The sequence below is a fragment of the Loxodonta africana genome, chromosome 1, assembly GCF_030014295.1.
Source record: "Loxodonta africana isolate mLoxAfr1 chromosome 1, mLoxAfr1.hap2, whole genome shotgun sequence".
NCBI lineage: Eukaryota > Metazoa > Chordata > Mammalia > Proboscidea > Elephantidae > Loxodonta > Loxodonta africana.
In genome coordinates this window covers 78,815,913-78,828,536 of record NC_087342.1, presented here as the reverse complement: position 1 = coordinate 78,828,536, position 12,624 = coordinate 78,815,913, and the positions used below count along the sequence as shown (strand labels likewise).

Sequence of the window (12,624 nt, the reverse complement as noted above, 5' to 3'; positions counted from 1 at the left end):
CAGTCTGCATTCTAATTGCTCGAGTCTGCTCCTCTGACTTCCTATTGCATTGTCTAATTCTGTTATTTTATTGTTAATCTTTTGGATTTCTACATGTTGTCTCTCTATGGATTCTTGCAACTTATTAATTTTTCCACTATGTTCTTGAATAATCTTTTTTAGTTCTTCAACAGTTTTATCAGTGTGTTCCTTGGCTTTTTCTGCAGTTATCCTAATTTCATTTGTGATATCATTAAGCATTCTGTAAATTAGTTTTTTATATTCTGTATCTGATAATTCCAAGATTGTATCTTCATTTGGGAAAGATTTTGATTCTTTTGTTTGGGGGGTTGGAGAAGCTGTCATGGTCTGCTTCTTTAAGTGGTTTGATATGGATTGTTGTCTCCGAGCCATCACTGGGAAACTAGTTTTTCCAGAAAATCCGCTAAAAAAAAATGCAGTCAGATCCCTATCGGAGTTCTCCCTCTGGCTCAGGCTATCCAGATGTTAATGAAGCCGCCTGGGGAGGGTGGGGGAGGGAACAGAGAGATAGGAGAGTAGTACCTCAGAATATAGCCAGAGTTGCTTGTCTTGCTTGGAATGACTATTATATTTGAGATTCCCGCGGGCGCCTATGTGTGCTGGCTGTGTGGAGATTGCCCCCGGGGGGTCTGGCCCGCTGGAGTCATGGTCAGATCCTCCGCTTCCAGCCCCACGCCCAGCGTCAAGGCTCCCCTACTGGGACGGTGCACTCTCGACTCCAAAATCAGTCCCTGCCTCCCGGGGACTTCTCGTCCCTCCGGCCGCGTGACCGTGCCGCCCCCAGAGAACCAGTTGGGCCTCCTCCCGGGGTTAGTTCAGATGGGTGGAGCAGCTCCCCGTGCTTGTGCCGTAACCGAGTGTCCCGGCTGGGATGCTGTTCTCCCCGCTCCAATACCAGTCGCTGCCTCCCGGGGACTTCTCCTACCAGCTGCGTCCCACGCCGCCTGTGGAACCGGCTGGTCCCCCTCCCGGGGTTAGTTCAGGGGGGTGGAGCAACTCTCCGTGTTTATGGCGTACCTGCATCCAGTCCAAATCCCCGCGGGATGGTTCCCTGGCTCGGATGCTGCTGTTTCTGCTCCAAGACCAGTCACTGCCTCCCGGGGACTTCTCCTACCGGCTGCGTCCCACGCCGCCTGTGGAACCTGCTGGTCCCCCTCCCGGGGTTAGTTCAGGGGGGTGGAGCAGCTCTCTGTGCTTGTGCCGTACCTGACTGGTACGCTGGCTCCAGGCTCTGGAAACAATCGCTGCTTCCCCGTATTAGTTCATTCTCCGTCTCTAATTCTGTGTTTGTTGTTCAGGGTTCGTAGATTGTTATGTATGTGATCGATTCACTTGTTTTTCCGCGTCTTTGTTGTAAGAGGGATCCGAGGTAGCATCTGCCTAGTCCGCCATCTTGGCTCCGCCCCCCCTTCCATCTTCTTTTGATACTTCCTGCGTCCTTAATATTTTCCCCATGGAATCCTTCACTATTGCAACTCGAGGCTTGAATTTTTTCTTCAGTTCTTTGAGCATGAGAAATGCCGAGCGTGTTCTTGCCTTTTGGTTTTCCATCTCCAGCTCTTTGCATGTGTCATTATAATACTTTACTTTGTCTTCCCAAGAGACCCATTGAAATCTTCTGTTCAGTTCTTTTACTTCATCAATTCTTCCTTTTGCTTTAGCTGCTCGATGCTCAAGAGCAAGTTTCAGAGTCTCCTCTGACATCCATCTTGGTCTTTTCTTTCTTTCCTGTCTTTCCAGTGACCTCTTGCTTTCTTCATGGATGATGTCCTTGATATCATTCCACAACTCGTCTGGTCTTCGGTCAGTAGCGTTCAATGTGATAAGTCTATTCTTCAGATGGTCTCTAAATTCAGTTGGGATATACTCAAGGTTATATTTTGGCTCTCGGGGACTTGCTCTGATTTTCTTCAGTTTCACCTTGAACTTGCATATGAGCAATTGATGGTCTGTTCCACAGTCGGCCACTGGCCTTGTTCTAACTGATGATATTGAGCTTTTCCATCGTCTCTTTCCACAGATGTAGTCAATTTGATTTCTGTGCATTCCATCTGGTGAGGTCCATGTGTATAGTCGCCATTTATGTTGGTAAAAAAAGGTATTTGCAATGAAGAAGTCTTTGGTCTTGCAAAATTCTATCGTTTGATCTCCAGCACTGTTTCTATAACCAGGGCCATATTCTCCAACTACTGATCCTTCTTCATTCTTAGAATTCTTTTATCTGATTTTTCTTCTAGTATCTTGGTTCCAAGTGTTTTGTCTTCAATCTCACTAATTCTGGCTTCCACCTCCTCAGTTCTGCTCCACTGACTTTCTGTTTAGTTGTCTACTTCTGTAATTTTATTGTTAATCTTCTGAATTTCTAATTGCCATCTCTCTATGAATTCTTCCAGGCTATTAAATTTTTCATTATGTTCCTGAATAACCTTTTTAATTTCTTCAACTACTTCATCTGTGTGCCTTGGCTTTTTGTGCATATTGCTTGATTTCCTTCCTAATGTCTTGAAGGGTTCTGTATATTAATCTCCTGTATTCTGCATACGGTAATTCCAGAAAGTCAGTTTCATCTAGAAGATCCCTTTATTCTTCATTTTGGGATCTTGTTGAAGTGATCATGGTCTGTTTCTTTATGTGATTTGACATTGACTTTTGTCTCCAAGCCATCTATAAGTTATTATATTAATTTATTTTATGTTTGCTTTCTGTATCCTAGCTTCTTGCTTTGTTTTCTTTTGATATGCCCAGATGGGTTTCTTGAGTGAGCTAGCTTGATTATTTTCACCTTTGAAGCTCTGACATCCTGTCATCAGATGGCTAGCGCTGCTATCAGGTGTATTCGTCTAGGAGTCCATTTACTTTTCTTGTATGGATTCAGCTCAGGTGTCCAGGTAGTTGGTCATCAAGTGCTTGGTACAGGCTCTGTCCTAAAGTCTTAGAAGGGCAGGGGTGATTGGTGTAGGTACTGGGATCTGCTTGCAGCAGAGGGTCACACTCTAAACAAGGCAGGGGGCTGAGAATGGTCCCCCAAGTGTCTCTGAGGAATGCACGTTCCTCTTCCCTAGCTTGTACAGGTGGATGTATTCTGCAGATGGACCATGGGCATCCAATGTTTTTGGTCGTAGGGGCTGGGAGGTACCAGTTATCCTTGGAACACTGTCATGGGTGGCTGGGTGACCCAAGTGGAGCCACCAGTCCTTAGGCCCCTGATGTGGGTAGGTGAGAACCCCAGTTTAACTGGCAAAAGTGGTGTCAAACATCAAACACCCACCTCTCCACCTCACAGCTGAAAGAGTTATAGTCTGCCAACAAGGGCCTATTCTCTTGAAATAGGCCCACACAGGTCCATGCAGGGGGGAGAGGTACTCAAAGTCCACAGACTGTTTATGTCTGAAAAGGAGCCACTTCTGTCCTGAGCTCTCCAGCTTAGTTGAGCTGGCAAATTATCTTTTCCCCCAACTGCAAATTTATTCCTTCTCCAAGGCCGGGAAAATGGCTCTAGGCACTCAACTGGGCCTATCTCAGACCCAGGGAGATCAATAGCCACTGAAGTCAGCTTGGGAGTTGGGGGCATGGTAAAATATATGCACATACTTAGCTTTTGCCAAAAACATCATTCCTCTCTGGTTCTGGAGCTGTGAGTAGGCTGTGTTGGTGGCTGCTTTCCCCTGAGGAAACTGGGGCATGGTGCTAGTACCAACCTGCCACAGCCACTCCTGGGAATGGTGCCTAAGGGCTCCTGGGAATTCAGTTCCATTAACAACTCTCTGCTTCTGGTCTGTCTCTTCCTCCGCCTGCCACTCAGCTTGTTTTCTAATTTTGCCTTTGATGTTCAGGGCTTGGAGCTTATCAAAAATATACTTGTTTCACTTGTTTTTTCGGGCCTTTGTTGCAAAAGGGCTCACGGGAAGCGTCGGTCTATTCTGCCATCTTGGCCCTGCCTCTAGAACCTTATGTCTTTCTTGAGTCGTTTTGGCCTTTATGCTTCTTTCTTAACTAACTTGCTGAAACAATGGTGCTCACTTAAAGTTATTTGTGTTCTCTCCAAGCACTCTCAATAATCACTGTTATATGGGCCACTGTCTGCATGCCCATTTTGTAGGGTTTGATGGAAAGCTGAGTGTTAAGAGGCTAGAGAATCTGAAAGAAGAAAAGTCTGCTCTAGTGCTTGGGAAAAATTGATTTTCCTTCTGCAGAATGGAGAACACAGGATTCTCAAATAATGTCAGGAAAAGAAGAATTCATTCTTACCAAAGAAGAGATCCTTTTTTTGTCTCATCCCCTTTTCTGGCATGTTCTAAAATGTTGAGAAGTAGATGTTTAACCCAGGTTTATGTTGAGGAGGCAAAGACTTGCTGCCAAGTCTTGTTGACCTCTCATTCATGGACTTGGATATCGAGCAGAAAGAAGCCACAGAAGAGCATAGAAATGTCTTTGTCCAGCTGTCCTGAACTCAGTCTCTGGGTGGATGGGAGAGTCTCACTTCATGAAGAAACTACCAAAGAAGAAACAAAGCACAAATCCTAAACACCATGGGCCAAAAGAGGAGAGCACAGACACATTAACCCAAAGACCTCGGGCAAGGGCTACATTGTTTCAGGACAGTTGCCACTTCCTTGTGGAACGATTCTATATTTCCCTATAAATATTTTCAATTATTGATCCTGAGAAGAAAAATAACAATCTTAATGAATCAATGTAGATATGACCATACAATCCAGAATATGAACTAAAAGGGTTTTTCTTGTGTATGTGTTTTGACCTAAATAGGAGAAAAATCTTTTAGAGGGACCTTGCAGCCAAAGGCTTGAAGGCAAGGAAATGGCTAGTTTCTCTGTAGGAAGGAGCTATCAATTATGGTAGCAGAGGTGAAAACCCAAATGACCTGGAGGTCTTTTGTAATGCATCACCCCCTTTCCTCTTCTCTCCAAAAGCCATAACTATCCAGCTTCTAGCAGCCTGTCACAGGCCATCCCTAAGCCAATTTTGAGGTTACCTACTTGATTGACTTGGGAAGAACAAACCTACATTGCCTCTTAGCCTATACTAGGATTGAGGAAAAGATGGCCGAGAATGTAGTTATTAAGGATTGTACAGAGTCTCTGACTCTCTGTGGTCACAGTCCTCACTTTAGACTCCTTTTGAGTAAAGAGCAGGATGTGAAGAGTAGAGGGGCCAGATAGAATTACTTTAGGAAAATGCTGGGTTTCAATAGGCTTCATTTAAGACTTAGAAATATGTGGAGCAAACAAGTGGAAACTTTCTTTTATATTATTTTCACTTTAAGCAAAACCTCATGAACTTCCCCAGTTGCAGTGGTGCTTAATCTCAAAGCTGACTGCCCATCCCACTTCCTCTCTCAACACTGCTCCCACCACGTCCCCCCAACGAAATCAGGAAATCCCTGCAGCTCCCACTGAAGCCACCAATACCAACAACACCTGAACTGCAAACAAAAATTCAACCTGGTTAACCCTCTTCACAGTGCTCAGCATGTCTACCCCAGGAGAGAAAGAACAGTGAATCACTCTCAAAGGCAAGGCAGTCTTGGGGAAAATGAACCGAATGCTCTTCTGGAACAAGCCTCCTTCTCTTTTCCTTGCCCTCTTCCTCTCTCTCATTTTTCTCTTTCTTTCGTTTCACACCACCCCAACTCTTTCCTCTGTCTCTCAGCTGATGTGTCTCTCTCCTCCCCCTTCCCTGCTGCGTACTCCAGAATGATGTTTACACAGTAGTTTAGCTCACTCCTTGCCCCATAAAAACTCATTTTAATCTCTGTATTGAGATTCACGTGTAGTTGATATTAATTTCTTCCCTCCCCTAATAGACCTAGTGTAACATCTCCCCAGCATAGGCCCAGGCTCATTCAGACCAACCGTAGAGCTGGGAAAAATGGAATGTAGATGAATTTTTTCCTCTAAACTAAGAAGAATTGGACTTCATGCTAGGAAGAAAGAATTTGTGCAAGAATCTAAAATATTTTTGGATGACATATTTTAAATACTTACATCCAAAATGACTGTCACATCAAAATGAAGTTAAGGCAGAAAGCCTCAACTCCTTTGCTCATCAGAGACTGAGTTTGAGAACCTGTCCAGACACATGGAGGGGTTTCATTAAAATTTACTTTGCAGATGGTCTTCAGCTGCTGCGATTTCCTCATTCATTTCAGAGAAGCTGATTCTGAAAGAAGAGCTGTCACCAAAGACAGGGTTCCTTCTTTATTTTCAGTCATGTCCGAGGCCTGTTTTCAGACCACAACTCTCTAGCACATACACCACTTGTCATCTGGCTCCTTTAGCCTTCTTAACCTTGATTCACACATGTAAATTAGAGTTACAAAAAAATAATATTAGTTTGACTTCCATGTTTAGCTAATGGAGTCCCCGAGTGGTGCAAACGGTTAACATGTTGGGTTTACAGTCAAAGAGTTGGATGTTGGAATCCACCCAGAAGCCCTGGGAAAAAGCCTGGACCATCTACATCTGAACAAATCAGCCTTTGAAAACTCTATGGAGCATAATTGTAGTTTGACATACATGGGGTCATCAGAATCAGCTGCAATCAACTGGTTTGTGTTTTTAATTATTTTAGCTAATAATGTTAAATTACAAATATAGAAAGCAGGCTTAATTAAGATTAATATCATTTTAAAATAATAAATAAAAGTAAATAATATTTCATCAGATTTGTGTATTTGCTTGGGTTCTAGGTGTCCAATCAATCTTACAATTTTGTAAGTGGCAACACAGTTCTAGTGCTTGATGATTAGTGGCCGGCACCACATTCCACTCACCCAATTCCTGCAAATTGTTTTACTTGCTTAATAGGAGGGGTCCAATGTCCTGGCACAGTCAAATTGATACAAAAGTTTCTAATGCCCGCATACAGGCAAAACACAGTTCTTAGAAGGCATCAATTTGCATACTACAATTTCAACAGTGCTTAATGAGATAGGATGTGCTGGAGGTGAGAAGATATCCAAGGAAATCCTTCTTTCTTCTTTTTGTTTAAATTGAGGATTTATTCAGAAAGAGTAAGAGGCATACAACTTAACTGTTCAGCTCAATGAGTTATTACATATGTACATCTCACATAAGCAACTTGCAGACCAAGATAAAGAATTTTTCAGCTCTCAGAAGCTCCCTTGTATCTATCCTAATCAATTCCAATCTTCAGACCTCTACCACCGTTTTCCTGTGTTTTGAAATACTATAAATGGAATCATGCAATAGGTGCTTATTTGAGAATAGATTCTTTCACTTAATACGTTTTTCATTAGGTACATTCATATTGTGTCTAGTAGCAGTAGTCCTTTTTTATTGCTGTCATATTCCATTGTATTAATACTGCATATCACAATTTTTTCATTCATTTTGCTGTTGATGTACATATAAATCAACTAATGCTGCAATGAACATTTTTGCACATACCTTTCAAGGGCAATAAGCATTCATTTTTCTTGAGTCTAAATGCAAGTGTGGAGTTTCAGGGTTACTGATTTTTTTGTTTTATTTCGTTTCAGGCAATATTTCTAAATAGTGAACAAGTGTGAATGTGTCAGCTGACAATGTCATCAGCAATGCGTGAAAGTTTCAGTTGTTCTGTATTATCAGCAACACTTGATGTTTTCACTCCTTTTATCTTAAGCCATTGTGGTGAAGGGGAATATTTTTTCATTGCGTTTAATTTGAATTTTCCTTATAGTTAATAACGTCCAGCTCTTGCATCCCACGAGACCAGCTGCAGGAATGGCTGCGAAGGGCACAGGTCCGATTCCACGTGGAAGAAAAGGCGGTTAAGTGAGTCAGCTGTAGTCGTGGCCGAGTGGTTAAGGCGATGGACTAGAAATCCATTGGGGTTTCCCTGCGCAGGTTTGAATCCTGCCGACTACGGAATAGTTGGCGTCCTGGTGCTGCATTGGCTCCTACGGAATAGTTGGCGTCCTGGTGCTGCATTGGCTCCGAGTGACTCCTTAGAAACGCATGTGTCAGCTCCGGAGTTGAAGGCTCTTTTTTGGGGGAAGGGGCACGGAGGAGGCGAAGGGGCCCTTGACAGAGCTGCTTTGGCAATTCACGCCGACAGATTTTGAGGCAGCTCTCTCTCCCTTTGTAGTTGATAGTGAAGGACAGCAAAGAGATTGCCCACAGCGTCAAAACCTTTCCTCAAGACCTTGCAAGGGGAATCAAGGACTCCATCTGGGGTACCTGTACCATCTCAAACCTGGAGGCTCCAATACTGTAAAGGAGGGAGGAACAGCGTCAAAGAAGGCAAAACAGTGTCCAGACACAGAGGAGAGCCCAGGGTATAAAGCCAGAGCAAGAGAGTGAGCCAAGTATTCTTGGTAGAATTTTCGAGGGCTCCACACCTTGGAATGGAGGAGTATTCTGCTTGAGTCTCCTCTTGTTTTACCAAGTGTGTATTCCTGTGCTTCAGTTAGGAAGAGCACAAATTATTGGTGATGCATTACTACATGGAGATGTTTGGCTGTGGCTGGAATTCTTCCTCATGTCAATTTTTAGTGCTCTTTGGGTGCTCCCCTATTTGTGCTTAGCAAAGTTTTCAATGTCACTTGGTTTCAAGATATAGCTGGTATGGCATTTAAGGTATCAGGTAAGAAGCCTTACCCATGCCCTAGTGTCGGCAAAGTAATTGCTGATACGCTCTTCAACTTTTTGCTGCAGGCTCTTTTCCTTCCCAGGTGATGTTTGTGAGTCTCTTCCCCATCAATATTGTTGGTCAGCTTCATGTTTCCCTTCTGTATTCACTGTACTGCTTTGAATATCGCCAATTCAATAAGGGAATTGAAATGTACTAGTGGTTGTCAAACGTAGAAAGAAATTGCCCCTACTACTTGGATTTGGTTTGCCCTTGGCTTTGCTCACAGCAGTGAAGCAAAGACCCCTGACAAAGGGTATCTTTTCCAGTTGAGACTCTTCTCCCTGGGGGTCTTCTTAAATAACGGACCCAACAACAAGACAGTCTACCTGTAGTCTGCTCAACTTCTACAGAGAGGTTTCCTTCACCACATCTGTCTTCTCACAAACTGAAGGCTGCTGCAGGCCACTGACTTCACCTGCCACCCACAGGGGATGGGTAGGATTGGAAGGAGGATGTGGCAGCTCTTTTCCCTCTTTACCTCCCCTGACCCAGGGAAGGCAGGACTCTTTCTGCCAAGGGCGCTTTACATATTCTGTTCTCTCTGAGGAACTGGAATTTTGTCTCTGGTGCACTTAAGCAGAATCCTCCTGACACCAGTATGTGGATTTTTAATACCATGAGTGTGAAAGGACCACAAGTTTTTCTGTAGCTATTTTCTTGCATATGCCAGACCTTGTGCCTGAATTGATTTGAATACTTTTTCTCTCTGTCCCATTTACTCTCCCACCTCCCCTCCCTGCCTTCCACTCTTGGATGAATGGGTTTTGTAAAATTAGCTGTTGAATTTGTGGATTTGTTATTTCTGTTCTTCTGTGAAGCACGTGTATTGGATGTGGAGGGTGAAGGAGTACCTCAGTTGGTCCTGGTCACTCCTTTTATAGCCATCACTGTCTTGTTTTTTTAACTCCGGATAGATTTTGATCTCTCTTGTTTCACTGCAAAAAATAAGTCTGAAGAGATGGGACAGGAGGAAAGATCTTGCAGCCAGATCTGTTGGGTTTTCAGGAGTGTTTTTCTTTCTTTACCTTAAAGGGGCAAGGGTTTCTTCGCTGGTGCATACTACAGGGAGGTAACCAATTCTGAGCAAGCACCACTGAAAAACAAAATGCTCAGAGAATCTGAACTTTTAACTCTGGATATCTGAGATTTACTGTTGGCCATTGCCAGGTCTGTCTGGTATTTCAAAGGAATATTAACTGCTGCAAATAGGAGCTGAAGGGTAGGTTTATTAAGCCCACTGAGCTTGTGGGGAGGGGGAGAAAAAGAAATAAAAGCCATGTCGATCAGACAAGGCTTTATTGGGGAACATATATACAGAGGGGAAACACTGGTGGTGTAGTGGTTAAGAGCTATGGCTGCTAACCAAAAGGTCAGCAGTTCAAATCCACCAGGTTCTCCTTGGAAACTCTATGGGAGCAGTTTTACTCTGTCCTATAGGTTCGCTATGAGTCGGAATCTGCTCGACGGAAATGTGTTTGGTTTTTTGGATATACAGAGGTTGACACTAGGATTCTCATGAAGGACAGGAAGCATTGAATGTCATCCAGGTAGAGGTCCATGCAGGAAAGTGTGGGTTGTGGGCTTATATACCCGGTTTTTATGTGCAAGGATATGTGCAGAGGGACCAGGGAAAAACATATCTAAACTATGGCGGATGGGGCTGTTTTTGTACTAGCTAACAGGATCCACTTGACAGCTACCACAAAGTCAGGTGTTAGCTGTGATTTCTCCTTGTCCAGGTCAATGCTCAGGCAGGTACTCTGGTTTTTCCCCACAGTTCTTTGCGGGCAGGACCTATCTTGCATTGTTCCTGGCCCTCACACCAGTAACTTTTGAAATTGCTTATTGGGCAGTTGAGCATACTCTTCTGTGAAGCACATGTTTAATCTTTGCTCTTTCTAATTAACCTTTCAGTCTTTTTCTTATTATTTTGTAGAATATCCCCAAATATTCCACATAAAAGAACTTTGTCAAACAGAAGCATTGAAATATCTTCTCCCATGCAAGTAAAATTCTCATCATTCAAAAATGGTTGCTGCTGTACATAGACAAGAAACTGCCAGAAATTCAAGATGGATTCAGAAGATGACATGGAACAAGGAATATCACTGTTGATGTCAGGTGGATAGTGACTGAAAGCACAGAATATCAGAAAGGTGTTTACCTGTGTTTCATTGACTATTGAAAGGCATTCAACTGTGTGGATCATAACAAATTATGGATAACATTGTGAAGAATGGAATTTCAGAACAAAAAATTTTTTTATATTGTCCTGGGAAACCCTGGTTGCATAGTTGTTAACTGCTACAGCTGCTAACTAAAGGGTAGGCAGTTCGAATTCACCAGGCGCTCCTTGGAAACTCTGTGGGGCAGTTCTACTCTGAAGTCGGAATTGACTTGAGGGCCTTCAGTTTTTTTGGTTTATATTGTGCTCATGAGGAACCTGTGCGTAGACAAAGAGACAGGCGTTCAAAAAGAACAAGAGTAAACTGGGTTGTTTAAAGTCAAGAAAGGTGTGCATCAGGGTTGTATCCTTTCACCATACTTATACAACCTGCATGCTGAGAATATAATACATGAAACTGGAATCCTCAGGATTGGAGGAAGACTCATTAACAACCTGCAATGTGCAGATGACACAACCTTCCTTGCCGAAAATGAAAAGGAGTTGAAGCTTTTACTGATGAAGACCAAAGACCACAGCCTTCAGTATGGATTGCACTTCAACATAAAGAAAACAAAAATCCTCACGACTGGACCAATAAGCAACACCGTGATAAATGGAGAAAAGTTCGAAGTTGTTAAGGACTTCATTTTACTTGGATCCACAATCAACACGCATGGAAGTAGCAGTCAAGAAATCAAAAGATGCATTGCCTTGGGCAAATCTGCTGCAAAAGACCTCTTTAAAGTGCTAAAAAGCAAAGATGTCACCTTGAGGATTAAGGTGCACCTGACCCAAACCCTGGTGTTTTCAAACACCTCACATGCATGTGAAAGCAGGAAAATGAATAAGGAAGATGGAATAAGAATTGATGCCTTTTGAATTATGGACGTGGTGAAGAATATTGAATATACCATGGGCTGCCAGGAAAAACAGACAAATCTCTCTCGGAAGAAGTACAACCAGGAAGCTCCTTAGAAGACTTTGTCTCACATATGTTAGACATGTTACTCAGAGGTCTCAACCCCTGGAGAAGGACATGGTGCTTGCTAAAGTAGAGGGTTAGTTTTAAAGAGGAAGACTCTCAATGAGGTGGATTGACCCAGTGGCTGCAACAATGGCCTCAAGCACAGCAATGTTTGTGGGGATGGCACAGGAAGGAGCAGTGTTTTGTTCTGTTGTATGCAGGATCGCTAAGATTGGGAAACAACTCCATGGCACCTAACAACAACAACAACAGACCATGGCAATCCTTCCTTCTTAAAGAGAAAAAAAAAAAAAAAAACAACCAGTTGCCGTCAAGTCAATTCCAACTCATACAGACCCTATAAGACAGGGTAGAACTGCTGCAAAGGGTTTCCAAGGAGCTGTTGGTGGATTCAGATTTGAACTGCAGATCTTTTGGTTAGAACCTGAGCTCTTAACCATTGCACCACCAGGGTTCCTTCTTAAAGAGAAGAGGGCTTGAAAAACTTCATAAGAAGAGAAAAAAAAGAAAGGTGGAGAGAGGAGAAGTTGAAAATACAGAAGTTCCATCTCAGATTTTTCCTGGTGTTTGTGAAAAAATGGCCCTAGGAGGTTCACTGAGAAGGGAACTTTGCAGCAGGCTGAGGGACGAAATGCCCTAGCAGCAGAAACAGTGTTATTTGGTCTGCAAACCCCTTATACATGTCCTGGTATAGCAGTGTAGTAGAATATATGTTTTCAAGCATAAAAACAAGTGGGATTTGAAACAGTGGATTTTCTCTCTGGCCAGCTATTGACTATGTGAAGACCCCTTA

General features: G+C 43.2%; 1 non-coding gene and 1 pseudogene across 1 annotated transcript; both read left to right on the top strand.

The window, feature by feature from the left end:
• The first annotated feature begins 3,179 nt into the window (after nt 1-3,179).
• On the top strand, nt 3,180-9,233 carry LOC100665168 (etoposide-induced protein 2.4 homolog; annotated as a pseudogene).
• TRNAS-AGA (transfer RNA serine (anticodon AGA)) lies at nt 7,832-7,913 on the top strand. Its single transcript has one exon. It is a non-coding gene; the product is annotated as a tRNA-Ser (tRNA).
• Nucleotides 9,234-12,624: the final 3,391 nt, after the last annotated feature.